This window comes from Oncorhynchus tshawytscha, linkage group LG30 (assembly GCF_018296145.1).
Source record: "Oncorhynchus tshawytscha isolate Ot180627B linkage group LG30, Otsh_v2.0, whole genome shotgun sequence".
Taxonomy (NCBI): domain Eukaryota; kingdom Metazoa; phylum Chordata; class Actinopteri; order Salmoniformes; family Salmonidae; genus Oncorhynchus; species Oncorhynchus tshawytscha.
In genome coordinates, this window is record NC_056458.1 from 22,695,245 (window position 1) to 22,715,683 (window position 20,439).

At 42.2% G+C, this 20,439-nt stretch overlaps 1 pseudogene; it reads right to left on the bottom strand.

The window, feature by feature from the left end:
- Positions 1 to 6,798: 6,798 nt before the first annotated feature.
- Positions 6,799 to 20,439, bottom strand: part of LOC112229113 — a 37,470-nt pseudogene continuing 23,829 nt past the window's right edge.

A 20,439-nucleotide genomic window follows, 5' to 3' on the forward strand; every position in this document is an offset into this window, starting at 1 on the left:
CCCACACACAGCGACGCATACTAAGCTCTCATTCGCCCTCCATTTGGCAAATCTGACCATATTTCTATCCTCCTGATTCCCGCTTACAAGCAAAAATTAAAGCAGGAAGCACAAGTGACAAGATCAATAAAAAAGTGGTCAGATGAAGCAGATGCTAAACTACAGGACTGTTTTGCTAGCACATACTGGAATATGTTCTGGGATTCCTCAGATGGCATTGAGTAGTACACCACATCAGTCATTGGCTTCATAAATAAGTGCATCGATGACATCGTCCCCACAGTGACTGTACGCACATACCCCAACCAGAAGCCATGGATTACAGGCAGCATTCGCACTGAGCTAAAGGCTAGAGCTGCCGCTTTCAAGGAGCGGGACTCTAACCCGGAAGCTTATAAGAAATCCCGCTATGCCCTCCGACGAACCATCAAACAGGCAAAGCGTCAATACGTCAAATCGTACTCCACCGGCTCTGACGCTCGTTGGATGTGGCAGGGCTTGCAAACCATTACAGACTATGAAGGGAAGCACAGCCGAGAGCTGCCCAGTGATACGAGCCTACCAGACGAGTTAAACTACTTCTATGCTCGCTTCGAGGCAAATAACCATGAAACATGCATGAGAGCACCAGCTGTTCAGGAAGACTGTGTGATCACGCTCTCCGAAGCCGATGTGAGTGGGACCTTTAAACAGGTCAACATTCGCAAGGCCGCAGAGCCAGACGGATTACCAGGACGTGTATTGCGAGCATGTGCTGACCAACTGGAACGCGCCTTCACTGACATTTTCAAACTCTCCCTGTCCGAGTGTGTAATACCAACATGTTTTAAGCAGACCACCATAGTGCCTGTGCTCAAGAACACTAAGGTAACCTGCCTAAATTACTACCGACCCGTAGCACTGACGTCTGTAGTCATGAAGTGCTCTGAAAGACTGGTCATGTAAGAATATGCCTAAGAGCAAAAAAGCTGAATCAGCTGCAGCGAACAGGCGTATTGCACAAAGAATGAGAATTTGGCAATTTGTGATGTGTTGAGCAAGTAAGAAGGTAAGAATTATATATTGGCTAACTGTTACACCACATTTCAGTGAGCACATTGACTCAGAGACAGGCATGTGAAAGGAAAAACCGTCAGAGTAAAACTCATCACCTCTCTAAGAACAGCAGTCTATCTATACAGTGTTGAACACACAGAAGTTATACGGTGCCTTCGGAAAGAATTCAAACCCACAACACGTTTATATAAGGTCCCATAGTTGACAGTGCATGTCAGACCTACCTGTAGCACTCACGTCTGTAGTCATGAAGTGCTTTGAGAGGCTGGTCATGGCTCACATCAACACCATTATTCCAGAAACCCTAGACCAACTCCAATTTGCATACCACCCCAACAGATCCACAGATGATGCAATCTCTATTGCACTCCACACTTCCCTTTCCCACCTGGACAAAAGGAACATCTATGTGAGAATGCTATTATTTGACTACAGCTCAGCGTTCAACACCATAGTGCCCTCAAAGCTCATCACTAAGCTAAGGACCCTGGGACTTAACACCTCCCTCTGCAACTGGATCCTGGACTTCCTGACGGGCCGCCTCCAGGTGGTAAGGGTGGGTAACAACACATCTGCAACACTGATCCTCAACACAGAGGCCCCACAGGGGTGCATGCTCAGTCCCCTCCTGTACTCCCTGTTCACTTATGACTGCACGGCCAGGCATGACTCCAACATCATCATTCAATTTGCCAATGACACCGACAACGGCGATACAGCCTATAAAGGAGGTGGTGCCAGGACCACTCCCTCAACGTGATCAAGACATAGGAGATGATTGTGGACAACAAGAAAAAGAGGAGAGTTTCAAGTTCCTTGGTGTCCACATCACCAACAAACTATCATGGTCCAAGCATACCAAGACAGTCGTGAAGAGGGCACGACAAAACCTATTCCCCATCAGGAGATTGAAAAGATTTGGCATGGGTCCACAGATCCTCAAAAGGTTCTACAGCTGCACCATCGAGAGCATGGTTGCATCACTGGTTGCATCACTGCCTGGTATGGCAACTGCTCAGCCTCTGACCGCAAGGCACTACAGAGGGGCCAAGCTTCCTACCATCCAGGCGGTGTCAGAGGAAGGCCCTAACAATTGTCAAAGTCTCCAGCCATCCTAGTCATAGACAGTTCTCTCTGCTACCGCACGGCAAGCAGTACCGGAGCGTCAAGTCTAGGTCCAAGAGGCTTCTAAACAGCTTCTACCCCCAAGCCATAAGACTCCTGAACATCTAGTCAAATGGCTACCCAGACTATTTGCATTGCCCCCACCTCTCTTTACACCACTGCTACTCTCTGTTGTCATCTATGCATAGTCACTTTAATAACTCTACCTACATGCAAATACTACCTCAACTAACTGGTGCCCCCGCACATTGACTCTGTATCGGTACCCCTCTGTATATCGTCTCGCTATTGTTATTTTACTGCTGCTCTTTAATTACTTGTTACTTTTATATCTTATTCTTTTCCGTATTTTTTTGAAAAGGCATTGTTGGTTAGGGCCTCGTAAGTAAGCATTTCACTGTAAGGTCTTCTACACCTGTTGTATTCAGTGCATGTGACTAATAACATTTAATTTTATTGAATGTAGTGAGGAAGACTGACTGATTCATGTGAAAAAAATACATCTGAAATGCACAGACACAGAGGATATTTAGAGGTTGAGACCTTTGGCAAGAAAACCATGTAAATCATTACTAACAAATACATGCCTCATTATTTGATCATTACTTACCTTTTTAAATGTATGGATTTACATTATTATTCCTGACAAAATGCAGATATATTTTAGGGTCTTGTTCAACATAGCCTAAATCATATGGGAAAAACAAATCTAGGATATGATGTCACCCTCTTTTCTTGGCATCCCTAAAAGGCATATTTTACAACCCTCACATGGACACATATACACAAACACAGACTCGCACACACAGACACACACACAGACACATACACAGACACCTACACACCCTTCACATGGACACAGCTGTGATCATTTGCCCAACTGGCACATTCCATTCCACCACAGGCCACCATCGTCATAGAGTGGCAACTGTGACTAACTGCCTCTGTAATAAACGAGAAAAGAGAGAGGCTGGCGTCTCCACAAGGACAAGCTTTTAACACTCAATATTGTCAAACTGCATAATGTCTGTCCTTGTCCTAGAGGTTATGTGCCATGTGGCTCTAGTTTTTAATTTCCTCACCATACACATCGACCTTGACCTCTACAACTTCAAGGGCTAAACTATAGGAGTGTGTAAAACCTCAAGTAGATTCCATTTGAGACTGCACTGTACTGGTATTACTATCATTTGTTCACTCAAATGTGACCTTAGCATCAAGATACCAGGGCTGGGGTCAATTCCATTCCACTTCTGTCAATAAACTGAAATTCCAATTTCTCTAAGTGCTTCTCAATTAGCAAAATGTGGAATTGGAATCTCAGTTTATTTCCAGAGTTGGCTGAATTTAAATGGAATTGATCCCAACCCTGCTAGATACTGTGGGTTGTAAAAGCCTTCAGCAAGCATGACTTGTGAATGATGAATGAATGAGAAAAACCATATAAAATCAAGCTTTTCATAGTGATCCTGCCTTCCATTCCAACCTGTGTGTTTGCAAATGTGTTATAGTATTGATGTCACTAATCAGTAGCCTAAACAGTCCACTGTGGTTCACGTCTATGATGTTCAATGTTTAAATAATTATTGTTTCACTCAACTGGCTACAACTGTAAACCAATACCGCTATTTAACATGAGAAGATCTGTATGTACTGTGGCGACCTGTCATTCAAGGCTGTTTTGAGCCCCACCTGTTTAGCAAAAAAAGTCAATAAAAATGATGATTTTTTTGCGTGTTATTTTGGCATTAGTATGTGTCACATATCAGTTTGCAAACAATGTAAATCAAATAAAGAATCCTTGAATTAATAAAGCCGCATACAAACATGGTCTCTTTTTGCTTTCTTGAATAAGGCAGCTTCGAAATGCAGGTGTTTCATCATCCTAGTGCTTTCTGGGGTGGTGGTGGGGCAGCCAGCGAAAAATAAGAAGCGTAGGGTTGGTAATGTTCTCTAGTTGCACCGTAGATTGGTTCAGTGTTCTGTCACTCATGCGGACACTACGTCACCGCAAAATCTACGTGGAGAGCTCGAAAATTCAAGCCCCTTGGGTGCTACCATAGAGTTGCATTAGAAGTGCCCATTCAAGAAGGCTCAAGGTCATTGGCCACAGATAAAAGGATGTCAAATCACGTTATATCTACCATAGTGTTGATTGGACTGATCATGTCAACATCATACATTCAACATATTAGCTAGCAAGCTAGCATTCATCATCATATATCAAGTTGATTATCTACTGGCAAATCCTTTACAATCCTTGTCATATGAAGAGAAATTATAGATAAAATGTATCGGTGCTCATCGGCCATTGGACATAAACATTACACAATAAGTTTGAAATTGCAAATTCCACAATGAGTGGTTTGGAAGGAATCAGTGGCTAACTGCAAGCATTGCAAAGCAATCAATAGCCTGCTATTCAGTAGAGTGGGTGTGTGGTCCAAGTCTGGGTTTAAGGGTCTCTTTTCCAAGCTTAAAATGATAAACATTCAACATTGGCCATGCTGTCAATCCAGCATGACTTCTGCCTTGTTCAAAACAACTGGAAACTCGGAACTGGGAAATCTCAGAATTCAGTGAGTTCAAGACAACTGGGAACTCAGAAAAAATGAGCTTCAACTGGGAAAATATGGTTTGAATGGTCATCCAACTCTGAATTTTTAGTCGGGAACTCAGACCTATTTCTAGAGCTCTGACCTGTCATCATGATTCAACCTTGTTTTTTCTGAGTTCCCAGTTGTCTTGGAAGCACCATCAATCTAGAGAATGCCAGACTTTGATGACAAAATGTTCACACCAAGGACCGTTGCACCATCTTCCTGTTCACATGAGCACAACAAGGTGAGTCCAAAAATGTATTGTATGCTGCTGCATAAGTGATGCAATATGCCAGGGAGATACTAAGAAAGTAATACTAAGTGTATGTTGTGTAGTAAGATGTTAGTAGCCCATGTGCCTCACCCTAATCATTTGGTCCCCTTTCCCCTCATAACTTAGCCTACTGTTCTGACTTGGTGGTACACATTTAGCCTATAGCCTGTTTTAGAGAAATGTAATCATTGAATATTGTAAGAGCTTTCATTGTCTGCATATATGCCCCCTTTATTTATCCTACGGTTCAGACTTGGTGTACAGGGAGAATACCATAAGAATTGCCCATGTTCTGAATTCAAAAGTGCTGAACAAATAGTTATATTGACTACATCCATCCTAGCTCACTCATTAATGTCTTAATTTGTAACGCTCTGATCTGTTTCACCTGTCTTTGTGATTGTCTCCACCAATCTCCTGGTGTCACCTGTTTTCCCAATTAGTCCCTGGGTATTTACTCCTGTGTTCTCTGTTTGTCTGTTGCCAGTTCGTCTTGTCGTGTCAAGTCAACCGGCGTGTTTTTTTTCAGTGCTCCTGATTTTTTCCTTATCTCCGTTTTTGTAGTCCTCCCGGTTTTGACCCTTGCCTGCCCTGACTCTGAGCCTGCCTGCCACTCTGTACCTCCTGGACTCTGACCTGGTTTTTTGCCTGTCCATGACCTGTCTCGTCTGCTCCTTGGATTATAATAAATATCAGAGACTCAAACCATCTGCCTCCCGTGTCTGCATCTGGGTCTCGCCCTGTATCGTTATATAATCGAAATTACGGATTGCCTCTTATTCGCTCGAAGTCCCCTTATGCCATAGTTTGTACATCTCAGTTGTCAGCAGAAACCACATTTGTTTAAGCAAGTCAGCAATATCAGCTATGTTTTTTTTTAAGGCAGTAAATGAGGCTGAATGAACTGTTTCGCTGACAGACAAGGCTCCACTGATAGCCAGGTGTAACAGTGGTAAGGTGTTGGGACTGCTGTTGGGACAGCTTTATGTAGGCCCTAACAGTTTCTGGGCAACCTTTGTCACCGTTATAGTGCAATTAATGTATTGTTTAGTGTTGTGTTGTGTAGTGGCTTTGCTGGCATGCATCTAAAACATGTTTTGGGAGTTTCCCCCACCAAGATTTACATGCTAAAATTGCCAATGTGTATGTATGGTGAATTATTTTGTTAATAAAAGCTGTGCCTATATTGTTACAGGTCAAATTGTCCTATTCTTACAAGAAGAGTTTACAAACCCACATATAACAATGTTCAATGTTTTAAATTCAGAACAAATAATAAATATACAAAGCCTTCTGAAAAACTGAAACATCTTTGTCGTCTCTGGTCACTGAACCACTGGACTGAGTAAAATGTATCTTACCTTTACAGTTCCCTTTCAGCAGGCAGCACCATAGGGTGACTGACTTGTCTTCAAATAAAAGGAGAGTCTAAGACTAAAGTCAACGAACAGATGCACATTCTCTGGCAACATATTAAGAACACTTACACAGTCACAAACAAATGAAACGTCTGTTGACAGATTTTCAGAAAGCAGAGAACCACACCAGATGTCCAGAAGAACAGCACAATGACCTAAAAGACATAGAAATCATCTTCACACATGCAGATAGACTGGAGGGGACCATGCAGCAGCAGTAGGCTTTGGCTTTTAAACATCTTTCCCCAGGATGTGCTTTAGCAGCTTGGTCAGAGATGGTGCTGCAAGGCTTTGAGTCTGTTTCAGTGACTTGTTGGATTGAGCTCTACGTGTCTGTTTTGGGTTTATTGGTATAGCTGTCCTGCTGGGACAGTCCCATGGCATGACTGAGGTAAGCCATCAGGATATGCTTACACTGACACAGGAGGAGGAATTTTAGCTAGCTTATTAAATCTAATGCGTTGGAGCCATGAGAGTGTGCAGCTTTTCTCTTCTGTGTGTGTGTCACAAACAGAATTCAACTTCAGGCAAGTTTGCACATCCGCTTATCATCATCATGACTAATATATGTATGACTCATTTGTTTTTAACTTATGGTTATTACATATATAAAAAATGCAATAACCACAACGTCAGTATTTGTCATACCAATATAATAAGGTAGGAAGAATGTATTATATTCCCCAAAAACATTTGGCAAAAATAAGTTCCATCATCTCAGGGATATTTTTCAGAGTAACAGTTCAGTACACAGTGGTCTCTCTCATGCTGGTCTGTGGTTCTGGAGCCGGGAGCCTGGGCTTTCAAGGTCTGTAGACTGTCCAGCCAGTATGCTCCATGTGAAACCCCCAGTGGCCCACTAGGGTGACCTAGTTCTGTTTGATAAACATAGACCAATGATGCGGATGATGACGCGGTCTACAGTGAGACTGTGGCCCTGCCCCTGGTCTGGTCTGGCCCTGATTTGCCCTAACTGACCCATGACGGGGTCACAATGATGATGACATGGTCTGCAGTGTCCTTAAAACAACACAGACAGCTCTGGCTCTATGTGGGAGAGAGGGGGAGAAGTGTGGTCAACCTCACTGTGAGGTACGGATATACAGTATTCTGTTTTCAGGGATATATTCAGAGGCAGCTGAGGGTTGATGGGATTTTGGGGTCTTATTGGTTTTGGGCTCCTGGGTGTCATATGGGATGGACAGGTTTAAATGAGATGTAAAAAGACCACTTGTGCCAGTGTCTTGCTAATAATGATCCAATAAGGATCTCTTTTATCTCTTGAACATCAGTCTAAGAATATAAGACTATGATTGACCCTTTAGTCTCTTGCTGCTTTCTGTTTCTCGGGTTGATTTTAGCATTCAAGGTGTAGCTAGTAGCCCACATGGTTTTGTAGCAAATAGAAACCCCAAATCAAAGATGAAACCTGACCAAAATATCCCCTGTCTGCTCAGTGCTACTGTTATACAGATTAACATGTGAGCACTTTCTGGGAGGGGGTAACCCTGAAAGGTTGAATTCCGCATCTTGTCTTGCTCAGGATCTATGCATTACCCAAGACATAGAGCCTGATCCGACGAGGTGGTGTGTGTGTGTTTGTGTTTGTTTGTGTGTGTGAGTGTGCTTGCGTGCATAGGTTTTGTATGATGTCTTTGTAGTTGATGGCTGTATGTTCTATTAATATATGAATACGTTATTATTGCTCTGTGCTCACCAGCAGGCTCTTGTTCTTCCTGAGCACAGTGTAAGTGAAGGCTGGGCAGGGGCAGTAGTGACAGGAGGTGTAGCAGGTGCACCACTGAGAGCATCTTTACTGGCTGCATCAATGCTTTGTATGGTAACTGCTTGTCATCCAATCGCATGTCACAGTACATCACTGTGGCTGAGCTTCCTGACATCCAGGACCTCCATACCAGGCGGTGTCAGAGGAAGGTCCTAAAAATGGTCAAAGACACCACCACCTAAGTCATAGACTGTTCTATCTGCTACCGCATGACAAGCGGTGCTGATGCACCAAGTCTGGAACCAACAGGACCATGAACAGCTTCTACCCCCAAACCATAACACTGCTAAATAGTTAACCAAATAGCTACCCAGATGATCTGAATTGACCCCCCCACCCTAACTCTTTTGACCCATCTGCTTATTATTTATCCTGTTGCCTAGTCACTTCACCCCTTCCCATACGTACATACAGTATCTATCTGAATTACCTCGTACTCCTGCACATTGACTCAGTACTGGTATCCCGTGAATATAGCCAAGTTATCGTTACTCATTGTGTATTTATTCCTTGTTTTATTATGTTTCTATTATTTTTCTATGTTTCTCTCTGCATTGTTGGGAAGGGCCCATAAGTAAGCATTTCACTGTTAGTCTACACCCGTTGTTTACAAATCATATGACAAATACCATTTGATTTGATTTAAAGTGTACAGCAGCCCTGACCCGACCATTACATTCAACAAAACAATTTTTAAAATATTTTTTTTTAACCTTTATTTAACTAGGCAAGTCAGTTAAGAACAAATTCTTATTTACAATGATGGCCTACACTGTCCAAACCCGGACGACGCTGGGCCAATTGTGAGCCGCTTTATGGGACACCCAATCACGGCCGGTTGTGATACAGACTGGATTTGAACCAGGGTGTCCGTATTGACGCCTCGAGTTGTAGTGCCTTAGACCGCTACAGACACAGTAACAAAAACAACAAGTAGGATTCAAAGACAAAGGCAGAGCTGGACAAAAACACAGGACTGTGGATTTATGCAAACAAGGAAATACACAACCATGGAAAGATTCTCTGAATCATCAGTGTTGTAGAAGAGAGAGAATGTCTTGTGTCTCTAGCAAGTACTTGATCGAACAAAGTTTTCCAAAAATTATGTGAATTCTGTTCGTACTTATACTGCCTTTGTCTGCCAGTGATAACAGCTTGAGTCAATTCTACACATGTTCACAACAGCTGAGGAAGGAGCTCTGAAAACAGTCAATCAGTAGAACAGGTTGAGGAATGAGGTGAAACAAGCTCCCACTGACCTCATCTCATCCTTATCTCACCAATCCCTGAGCTCCTCCAAAGAGCCCTAACACATCCTGCTAACTTCACCCCAAGTGGTGAGGGTAGGCAACATCACCCCCGCCGCGCTGACCCTCAACACGAGGGCCCCACAGGGATGTGTGCTTAGTTCCCTCCTGTACTTCCTGTTCACCCACTACCGCGTGGTCATGCACGACTCCAACACCATCATTAAGTTTGCTGATGACACAACGGTGGTAGGCCTGATCACCGGCGGCGATGAGACAGCCTACAGGAAGGAGGTCAGTAACCTGGCATTGTGGGGCCGGAACAACCACCTCTCCCTTAACGGAGTTGATCATGGACTACAGGAAACGGGAGGGGGCAAGCACACCCCCAGCCACATCGACGGGGCTGTAGTGGAGCAGGTCGAGAGCTTCAAGTTCCTCGGTGTCGACAGCACCTCCTCCCCCTTGGGAGGTTGAAAAGATTTGGCATGGACCCTCAAATCCTCAAAATGTTCTACAGCTGTACAATTAAGAACATATTGACTGGCTTCATCACTGCTTGGTATGGCAATAGCACTGCCTCGAGCACTACCTTGATCACTACAGAGGGTGGTCAGGACAGCCCAGCACATCACTGGATCTGAGCTCCCTGCCATCCTGGACCTCTATATCAGGCGGTGTGAAAGGATGGACCGGAAAATAGTTAAAGACTCCAACCACCCAAGCCATGGACTGTTCTCTCTGCTTCCGCACAGCAAGCGGTACCAGTGCATTTAGTCTGACACCAACAGGCTCCTGAACAGCTTCTATCCCCATGCCATAAGACTGCTAAATAGCTAACTAAATAGCAAACAAAATGGCTACACGGACAATCTGTGTTGACTTTTGTATTTTATTCTTATTTTTGCGCTGTCTCCATTCACACTCACAGGGCCCTACACACTATGCACACTGACACTCCAACACACATACAAACACTCAATCCATTATTTGCTCACACACACACACATACATTTATACTGACTCTACACACACCCACAAACAATCATCATACACGCTGCTGCTACTCTGTTTATCATAGATCCTGATGCCGAGTCACCTTACCCCTACACATTTCTACCTCTATCGATCCAGTATTCCTGCACATTGTAAATATGGTATTGTAACTGACCTTGTATATAGTATGCTTACTTACTTTATCGTGTTCTTCTTATTTCTTGTTTGTATATATTGTGTGTTTTTGTTCTACCTTGTTATTTGTATTATTACATTGATATAGATTACTGCATTGTTGGGGTTAGAGCTTGCAAGAAAGACATTTCACTGTACTTGTCCATGTGTCATTAAATCTTGGGGCTTGTTCAGGATGATGTTACGTTACAGAACATTCAGATAGGAATAAATGTATGGTGTAGAACAAATATGATTGTCCGTCAGATAGAATATGGAATTGTGTCAGGTCTGTTCATTCTATTTTTACCTGAAACATCCACAATGTTTTACATCACTAAATACACCCCTGGTGTCTGGAAGAGGGAGCATGTTAAACATCTATTGGATTTAAGAGTGGTAGACAGTAATCTCATAAAGCTAGCCAGGTTTTTCCAAATATTGCATATACTCCTACAAATACTGTAGCTGTAAAGTATACCTAAACTCGCATGCCAGACAACAACTCCTGGCCATACCAGACACTTAGTCCATACTCAGTGGTGGAAAAAGTACCCAATGTCATACTTGAGTAAAAGTATATATACCTTAATAGAAAGTTACTCAAGTAAAAGTAAAAGTTACCAAGTAAAATACTACTTGAGTAAAAGTCTAAAAGTATTTGTATAAATATACTTAAGTATCAAAAGTAGAAGTTCAAATATAAATCATGTCAAAGTCCTTATATTAAGCAAAGCAGACGGCATCATTTTCAGGTTTTTAAATGTATGGATAGCCTGGTGCACACTCCAACACTCAGACATAATTTACAAACGATGCATTTATGTTTAGTGAGCCCGCCAGATCAGAGGCAATAGAGATGACCACGTATTCTCTTGATATGTGTGTGAATCGGACCATTTTCCTGCCCTGCTAAGCATTCAAAATGTAACGAGTACTTGTGGGTGTCAAGGAAAATGTAAGGAGTAAAAAGTACATTATTTTCTTTAGGAATGTAGTGAAGTAAAAGTTGTCAGAAATATAAATAGTATAGTACAGATACCCCAAAGTACAAAGTATTTCTACTTAAGTACTTTATGCCACTGTCCATACTTTGTGAGGGACTCAGCTCCAGCCCCATTCTGAAGATGACGCATGAGGGCATTAATTCAGAAGATTACACAGCCTCGTCACCACAACTAATGACTCTCAACATGGCAGAAACAGGCTCCATTATTCACAGTCGTGTAGTCCCTTCCTAGTGACCTATAAAATAAAACACCCCATTCATTGAAATGTTACATTATAAACGAGTTACTCCGCAGGGACAATTCCATGGAGTCGATTTAAAAAGTGACAAAAGCAGAGTAACGAGACTGAAAACCACCCAGCTGAGAGCACTGGAGGGAGACTGTAACCGTGGTGTGTATTCGTTCACTCCCCCTCAAGGATTTATGAGCATTAAATTGATATAACAATGCCGGTATAGACAATCCATCTACAAACCAACTCAATGCTTTTACAGTAGTTGAGGGGGAGTGAACAAGTGCACACTTCAAGGAGAGGGGAAAATGGGAAATTTGGCCTGACATATTGTTAGGTTCTAATTCTCAGTGTAAAAAACTCAACGGACATTATGAAAGCTTAACCAAGTTTATTCTTCCCAGAGGATCAATACAGCTGCATTAGACAAAAATATTTTCACACAACCACTGAAGCACAAGCATTTCGCTACACTCGCATTAACATCTGCTAACCATGTGTATGTGACATTTTTTAAATTATTTGATTTGATTTGATTTGATTTACCCCTTCCTCCTAAGCTGAGTCTCCTCCTACACATCTGAACAAACATTGTGTCTTTACTGCTAGGCAGGACACAAAGTGATACGGGCCATAAACATTTATTTCTCCCTTAACGTTACCTGACCTGATCTTGACCCCCTTCATCAGTAATACATGGCTCTCTCCCCTTATCAATGCCTGCCATGTGACCTGATATAATGTAAACGTTATACATTACCCTCTCTCCCTCAGTGACATGAATAAGTATATTTCATATTCTCAGAACCCAGCAGTATGAAGGACTGACCATACAAGATACCTTGGCACACAAAACTACCATCTGTGTAACTGAAACCAGGGAAATGAAAAGAAAGGATAGCAGATGAAAAAAAGAGGAGAAGGGAGTCTCATTTATCAACCTCTTGTTCATGTAAAACAAACTCATGAGAGAAGCAACATGGCTACTATCAGTTAGTGTCCCACACTAGAACTAAGGGAGCCTCTAGCCAGGGCTAACAAGGTAATACAGACACTGGACTGTAGGCTACTGTCTGACTAGGGATTCTGCAGCGAGGCATTTTAAAGAGAGAACATAAAACACACACTGTCAATGGCCCTGGTTTTCATTTGGAGGTTTGCAAAATATAAGAAAAATAGGATGCAGGTGCTGTGGCAATCCTCCACCACTATGAACAACACCATGACATTCAACGTTGTGCCACTTGGGCAGCAGTGTTAATTTCGTCAACAAAACTCATTGTTTAACACCTATTTTTCAGAGGCACTGACTAAATTGCCCCAGAAAAAACTATAACTAAACGAAAACTATTTGTGACTAAAATCTGACTACTAAGTGGACTGGAAAAAACTACACCAGGCACACACAGTCTCCATCAGCTGGTGAACTACGGGGGAGCAAGCGATGAGTGTGGGCAGACAGGCAGACAGGCTCCGCTCCAGCTCTGCCTCCGATTACACACATGCGACTCTCTTGCTTCCCCATAGCTAACCAGTTACCACCATCATTCTAGTTAGCTACCCTTTTCTTGGTTAAGAAACCCAAACTGCTTTATGAAATAAAAAAACAATAGCAACATTAAGTTTAATAGTAAAAACAGTCTAGTTATGTTTTTCTCTACCTTGAGTATAGAAAATGTGTCTGTCTTTGAATTTGCAGTCTCGCTCAACCCTACCATTTTCCACACTGAATTTCATAGCCAGGTTCTGTAGCCAATGTACAAGTCAAGTCTCCTACTTTTCCTCAGAGAAAACAGCTTGAGAGATTACCGTTCAGAAGATAATAATACGGGCGCAATTTTTTTTTCTTTCTATCGTGCATTGGTGGGCCGCATTTTACATTAAAAAAGCATATCGCGGGCTGTTCTAAAACTAGGCTACTTGTGGACCAGACCATTAATCACTTGTTTAGGTTACACCTTGTTCAGTCATGTTACCTCATTAGCTAGCTATAGGCCTAGCTAACAACCTGGGGCGCGTTCAGTAGAACGCAACGTTTTGGAACGTTCAGAAAGAAATATACTATGTAGAACAAACATGCCTCTCTGACATGTTGAATAAGAAATAACCTTGGCTCTATTCATGGAATGCAACGTTTGAGAACATTTTGCAACTGAACGTGGCCCTGGTAATATTACCAGTGGCCTATATGCAAACATTTGGTGGCACAGAAAGAAAGAAAAGGCAAACAATTTATTGACTAAATTCTTCTTGCCACTACACTATATCTAACTGGTTGAGAGAATGCCAAGAGTGTGCAAAGCTGTCATCAAGGCAAAGTGTGGCTACTTTGAAAAATCTAAAATATGTTTTGTTTAACACTTTTTTGGTCACTACATGATTCCGTATGTGTTTTTTAATAGTTTTGATGTCTTCACTATTATTATGCCATGTAGAAAATAGTATAAATAAAGAAAAACCCTTGAATGAGTAGGTTTGTCCAAACTTTTGACTGCTACTGTATATTTGTCATATTTATACTTTTGGGAAGAGAATAGGATGTTATGATGAAAAACATGTTGGTAGGACAAGGCTATGTATGTTTGTGCACATGGAAACCAGGGATTTATGTTTACTATGGGTTAATGATCCAATACAAATGTGATGTGACTAAAATGTGACAAAAAAAAGAAATAAAAGGTCTTTCACTACTGAATCAGAGGAAACCAGGAAACCAATCTCAACCACCCAAATATGGTGTGCCCTCCCCCTCAGACCACAAAACAAGGCACCCTAACCTAAATGAAGACCAGCTTATCCCAAACACAAACACCCACACACTTTTGTGTGGGTCGCTGGTTCGATTCCCCGAGCTGACTAGGTGAGCAATGTGAGCAAATGTAAAAAATATAATGTATTTTATTTCCATGGGACTGGCCTAGGCCAATCAGAGATGCTGAAGCTTCTAAAGCATTAGAGTAATTGAAAACCAGCTCACATTTGGGTATTTTTTGTCGTCTGTTGGCATTTCAGAATGTACTACTGTTAAGCTCTGGCCACAAAACCAACGGGTAGGCCCAACATAAAACCACACTTAAACGCTCCCTGGTATTCTCCTTCCACTGTTTGGCAGGTGTACAAGCTATCCTAACAGGGGACTCCACAGTCAGCTAGACTGCAAATCAAGCAAATCGAGCTACTTCAATCTCAGCAAATGACATGAACATGAGATTCAGCTCCAGTGTGACTGGAGTTGGCTTCTCTATTTTTATGGTAGAAATGCCGGGTTCTCGGGGCACGACTTAGAGGGAAGCCATCATGTGCCAGAGAGCTCAGAGGTTTGGAGCGACGGCTTTGTCATCAGTCCATCAGTGCCAGCCCCAATTATCAGTTACAACCCGTCAGGGAGGACTATAGAGGACTGTAGTTGTTTGTGGGAAGTCACGACAGGCACAGGGCCAATGATGCATCTTACTCAAGGCTTCAGACTGCATCATAACTCTGGATTGTTTGGCTAGATTTGTCACAAAGGGGTGAAATGTCTGCCTTTGAGCGTTAACTCAGTCATATTTCAACCAAACATGGTAAATATTTAACCACATTTAAGGCCTCAAACTATAACCACATGGCAGAGATCCATGTAAAACTTTATTGCAGGAAGGAAAGAGGAAAAGTGACAAAAACACAAGTCAGCAGATTCAACACGTGCATGAATCTGCAAACTGTTAACTTTTCCTTTTAAAGCAATAAACTGACTTTTTAAAAGTCACTGAGGGCGACCCTGATTACATTTCAACAGGAAGGATGGTTTGGAAAAGCAAAGGCTGAGTGGGTGAAATGATAACACAATTGGAGAGCTGCTGCTACTGCCTGGGGTTTACACAGAGTCAATATCCAGGGGCTAAGATTTGGTGAGGACTCATCAGCAACACCCCCAACCCCCCTCAACCCCCCTCTCTACCCTGTGGCCCCATAGACTAATATACATTAATGGGGAGACAGAAACATAATTAGAGACATAGTGGTCTGAGCAAAGGTGCAAACGGAGCAGCTGCACCCCCACTTGCAAAGTAGGGGTGCAAAAATCCTTCTTTAACCTGTCTCCTCCCCCTTCATCTACACTGTTTGAAGTGGTTTGAACAACTGACATCAATAAGGGATCATAGCTTTTGGATTCATCTGGTCAGTCTACATCATGGAAAAGGCAGGAATTCGTAACGTTTTGTATACTCAGTGGATATAATCTTTATCAGATTGCATTTTGCACCCCCTTACCCCGTGGCTCCCAAGCCACTGTCTTGGTTCAGTGCAGTTAGAAAGCACTAATGGCACCACTGGTGTTTAAATTAAAAGGCACCTGCAAAGTAAAATTGATTAACTGTAGTTGAAGTCGGAAGTTTACATACACCTTAGCCAAATACATGTAAACTCAGTTTTTCACCATTCCTGACATTTAATCATAGTAAAACTTCCCTGTCTTAGGTCAGTTATGATCACCACTTTATTTTGAGAATGTGAAATGTCAGAATAATAATAGAGAGAATGATTTATTTCAGCTTTTATTTCTTTCATCACATTCCCAGCGAGTCAGAAGTTTACATACACTTAATTCGTATTTGGTAGCATTGCCTTCAAATTGTTTAACTTGGGTCAAACGTTTTGGGTAACCTTCCACAAGCTTCCCACAATAAGTTGGGTGATTTTTGGCCCATTCCTCCTGATAGAGCTGGTGCAACAGAGTCAGGTTTGTCAGCCTCCTTGCTCACATACGCTTTTTCAGTTCTGCCCACAAATGTTCCATGGGAGTGAGGTCAGGGCTTTGTGATGGCCACTCCAATGCCTTGACTTTGTTGTCCTTAAGCCATTTTGCCACAACTTCGTAAGTATGCTTAGGGTCATTGTCCATTTGGAGACCTATTTGCGACCAAGCTTGAACTTCCTGACTGATGTCTTGAGATGTTGTTTCAATATATAGACATAATTTGGCTTCCTCATGATGCCATCTATTTTGTGAAGTGCACCAGTCCCTCCTGCAGCAAAGCACCCCCACGACATGATGCTGCCACCCCCGTGCTTCATGGTTGGAATTGTGTTCTTCGGCTTGCAAGTGTACCCCTTTCTCCTCCCAACATAACGATGGTCATTATGGCCAAATAGTTCCATTTTTATTTCATCAGACCAGAGGACATTTCTCAAAAATAACTATCTTCGTCCCCATGTGCAGTTGCAAACCGTAGTCTGGCTTTTTTTATGGCGGTTTTGGAGCAGTGGCTCCTTCCTTGCTGAGCGGCCTTTCAGGTTATGTCGATATAGGACTCGTTTCACTGTGGATACAGGTCCTTCACAAGGTCCTTTGCTGTTGTTCTGGGATTGATTTGCACTTTTCGCACCAAAGTACGTTCATCTCTAGGAGACAGAACATGTCTCCTCCTTGAGTGGTATGACGGCTGCATGGTCCCATGGTGTTTATACTTGGGTACTATTGTTTGTGCAAATGAACGTGGTACCTTCAGGCGTTTGGAAATTGCTCGGATGAACCAGACTTGTGGAGGTCTACAATTTTTCTCTGAGGTCTTGGCTGATTTCTTTTGATTTTCCCATGATGTCAAGCAAAGAGGCACTGAGTTTGACGGTAGGCCTTGAAATACATCCACAGGTACACCTCCAATTGACTCAAATGATGTCAGTTAACCTATCTGAAGCTTCTAAAGCCATAATTTTCAGAATGAGGGTTGAGTCTAGTGTACTGTTGTGGTTGGGGTGCCCGACCTGAAAGCTCGCTCCACAATGTTTTTATCCGCTATTGAACGCAGTTTATCCCGTCTTAAATTGTATTGATTATTTGCGTTAAAAATACCTTAAGTTGTATTAGGAAAGTTGTTTGAAATGTTTGGACAAAGATTACAGGTAACTTATTAGATATTTTGTAGTCATGTTACGCGAGTTGGAACCGGTGTTTTCTGGATCAAACCCGCCAAATAAATGGACATTTTGGAGATATAACGACAGAATTAATCGAAAAAAAGGACCATTTGTGATGTTTATGGAACATATTGGAGTGCCAACAGAAGAAGCTCTTCAAAGGTAGGGCATGAATTATATCGTTTTTTCTGAGTTATGATTTTTGACTGGTACTGTATAATTTGAGCTGCGAGCACCACAAGCAAATTCACTGTATCATTTCACATTGCCTGCTGTAAAAATTAGGGGTTCAATGAGGGTTCTAAGATCTTCAAAGTTCGTCGAAGAACCTTAGGCTTCTTGGCACTGAAAAATGCCCCCAAAAGGTTCTTTCAAGAATCTCATAGGTGGTGGGGTAAATTGAGGAAACTATTTAGTTCTTGGGGGTTCTTGCAGAAACCTAACAGCCCAACCAAAATGTTTTGATTTGAATTTAGCACTTAACTGAAAAATGTAAAGATCTCAATTTAAGTTAAGGTTTCTCCATTTATGATCTAAATTAAAATTGTCTTTATGATGACACCATTGATGAGATCTGACTCTAAACATGAAATATTGTTAATTATCAGGTATCCTATTGAAATATTGAGTGCCATAGTCTGATTTCTACACCAGAAGTGAATTGTTATCTGTAGGAGGAATGTATATGGTGGAGACAATTAAGCTTGGAATGTACTGAGTAAAGGAAAGGCAATCACATGTTGGCAGGCACTGATAAGGGTGGAGAGATGTGGTTTGAAGAATGGGGGGCCTAGGTTAGGTCAGGTCACATTAAAGGAGAAGGAACAATTTATTATGCGCATCACTTGATTTCCTGACTAGCAATAAAGATGTAATGTTTAGAGAGAAGGAAAACGTCACCCAAATTGGGGTTTATATACTACCACTGGTGGAACCATGTCTTTGTCTTATGCAGCTGTATGACCCAATGGGTCAATAAACTTGGTTTAAGTTTTACTAGTCGTCCGTGAGTTTTACTCACATGTGTAACGGTTGTCGTCTTCCTCTTCTGAGGAGGAGTAGGAAATATAGGACCAATATGCAGAGTGGTAAGTGTTGGTCATATTTATTCCACTGAACTCAGAGAACAAACGAACAAGCGAATAAAGAAAAAAAGAAACGGTCCCGAATGGTGGAAAACACTGAAACGGAAAATAACCACCCACCAACAAGAGTGGGAAAACAGGCTACCTAAGTATGGTTCTCAAACAGAGACAACGATGACCGCTGCCTCTGATTGGGAACCATACCAGGCCAAACACATAGAAATATAAACACAAGAACAAAACATAGAATGCCCACCCCAACTCACACCCTGACTCATCTAAAAAAGAAACAAACAAAAGGAACTAAGGTCAGGACGTGACAACATGGCTGTTGTTTGACACTTTCTCCCCTTTTAAAATAATTTCCCCAAAAAATGTCAATCCAGAAAATTGAATCAGTTCAATGGATATCAATAAAAAAAGAGGTGAGAATATGTAAGAATACGTTAAAGGGTATTGCTGCATTGGGCGCAGATGACTAAACTGCTCCCTTATTTGTGTGTGTCTGTGTCTGCTTGTATACTGATGAGAAGTCACACAAAGGTATGTACAATTGGTATTGGGTTGCCGCATAATGTTATGCAGATCACATGTATCATCTACAGTTAATTTGTATTAATGGTTTATCTAAAACCTTATAGGACTCGGTCACAGCAGCTATCTTCTTCCACCCATAACTCTTCAATGAAGATCCCAAAGGACTCTCTGTAACCGATGTGAAATGGCTAGCTAGTTAGCGGGGTGAGCGCTAATAGCGTTTCAATTGGTGACGTAACTCGCTCTGAGACCTTGAAGTAGTTGCTCCCCTTGCCCTGCAAGGGCCGCAGTTTTTGTGGAGCAATGGGTAACGGTGCTTTGTGGGTGTCAGTTGTTGATGTGTGCAGAGAGTCCCTGGTTCGAGCCCAGGTAGGGGCGAGGAGAGGGACAGAATCTATACTGTTACATTGGTGCCGTGACCCGGATCACTGGTTGCTGCGGAAAAGGAGGATGTCAAAAGGGGGGTGAGTGTAACCAATGTGAAATGGCTAGCTAGTTAGTGGGGTGCGCGCTAATAGTGTTTCAATTGGTGACGTCACTCGCTCTGAGACAAAGTAGTTGCTACCCTTGCTCTGCAAGGGCCGTGGCTTTTGTGGAGCAATGGGTAACGATGCTTCGTGGGTGTCAGTTGTTGATGTGTGCAGAGGGTCCCTGGTTCGAGCCCAGGTAGGGGCGAGAAGAGGGACGGAAGCTATACTGTTACATCTCTACATTATGAACAAGGTATGTGTATGAAAATCGTTGTCAAAAGTGAAAATATGTTGCATTCAAATTTACCACAAAAACCAAGGTGCTAATCATCTGTATAATTATTATTTTTTGCATTTATAGACTTCACCCTCCCTACACCTCTGATGAAAATAATAGGAAACCTGTTTGATCACCATGCACTTCAAAATCATTCTGGCTATGGATAGCCTGCAAAGGCCGTTCAACACATCAACATGTCAGAGGATATATCCAATGGACTTTCGGCTCTGCTGGATGTTTACCTCGTA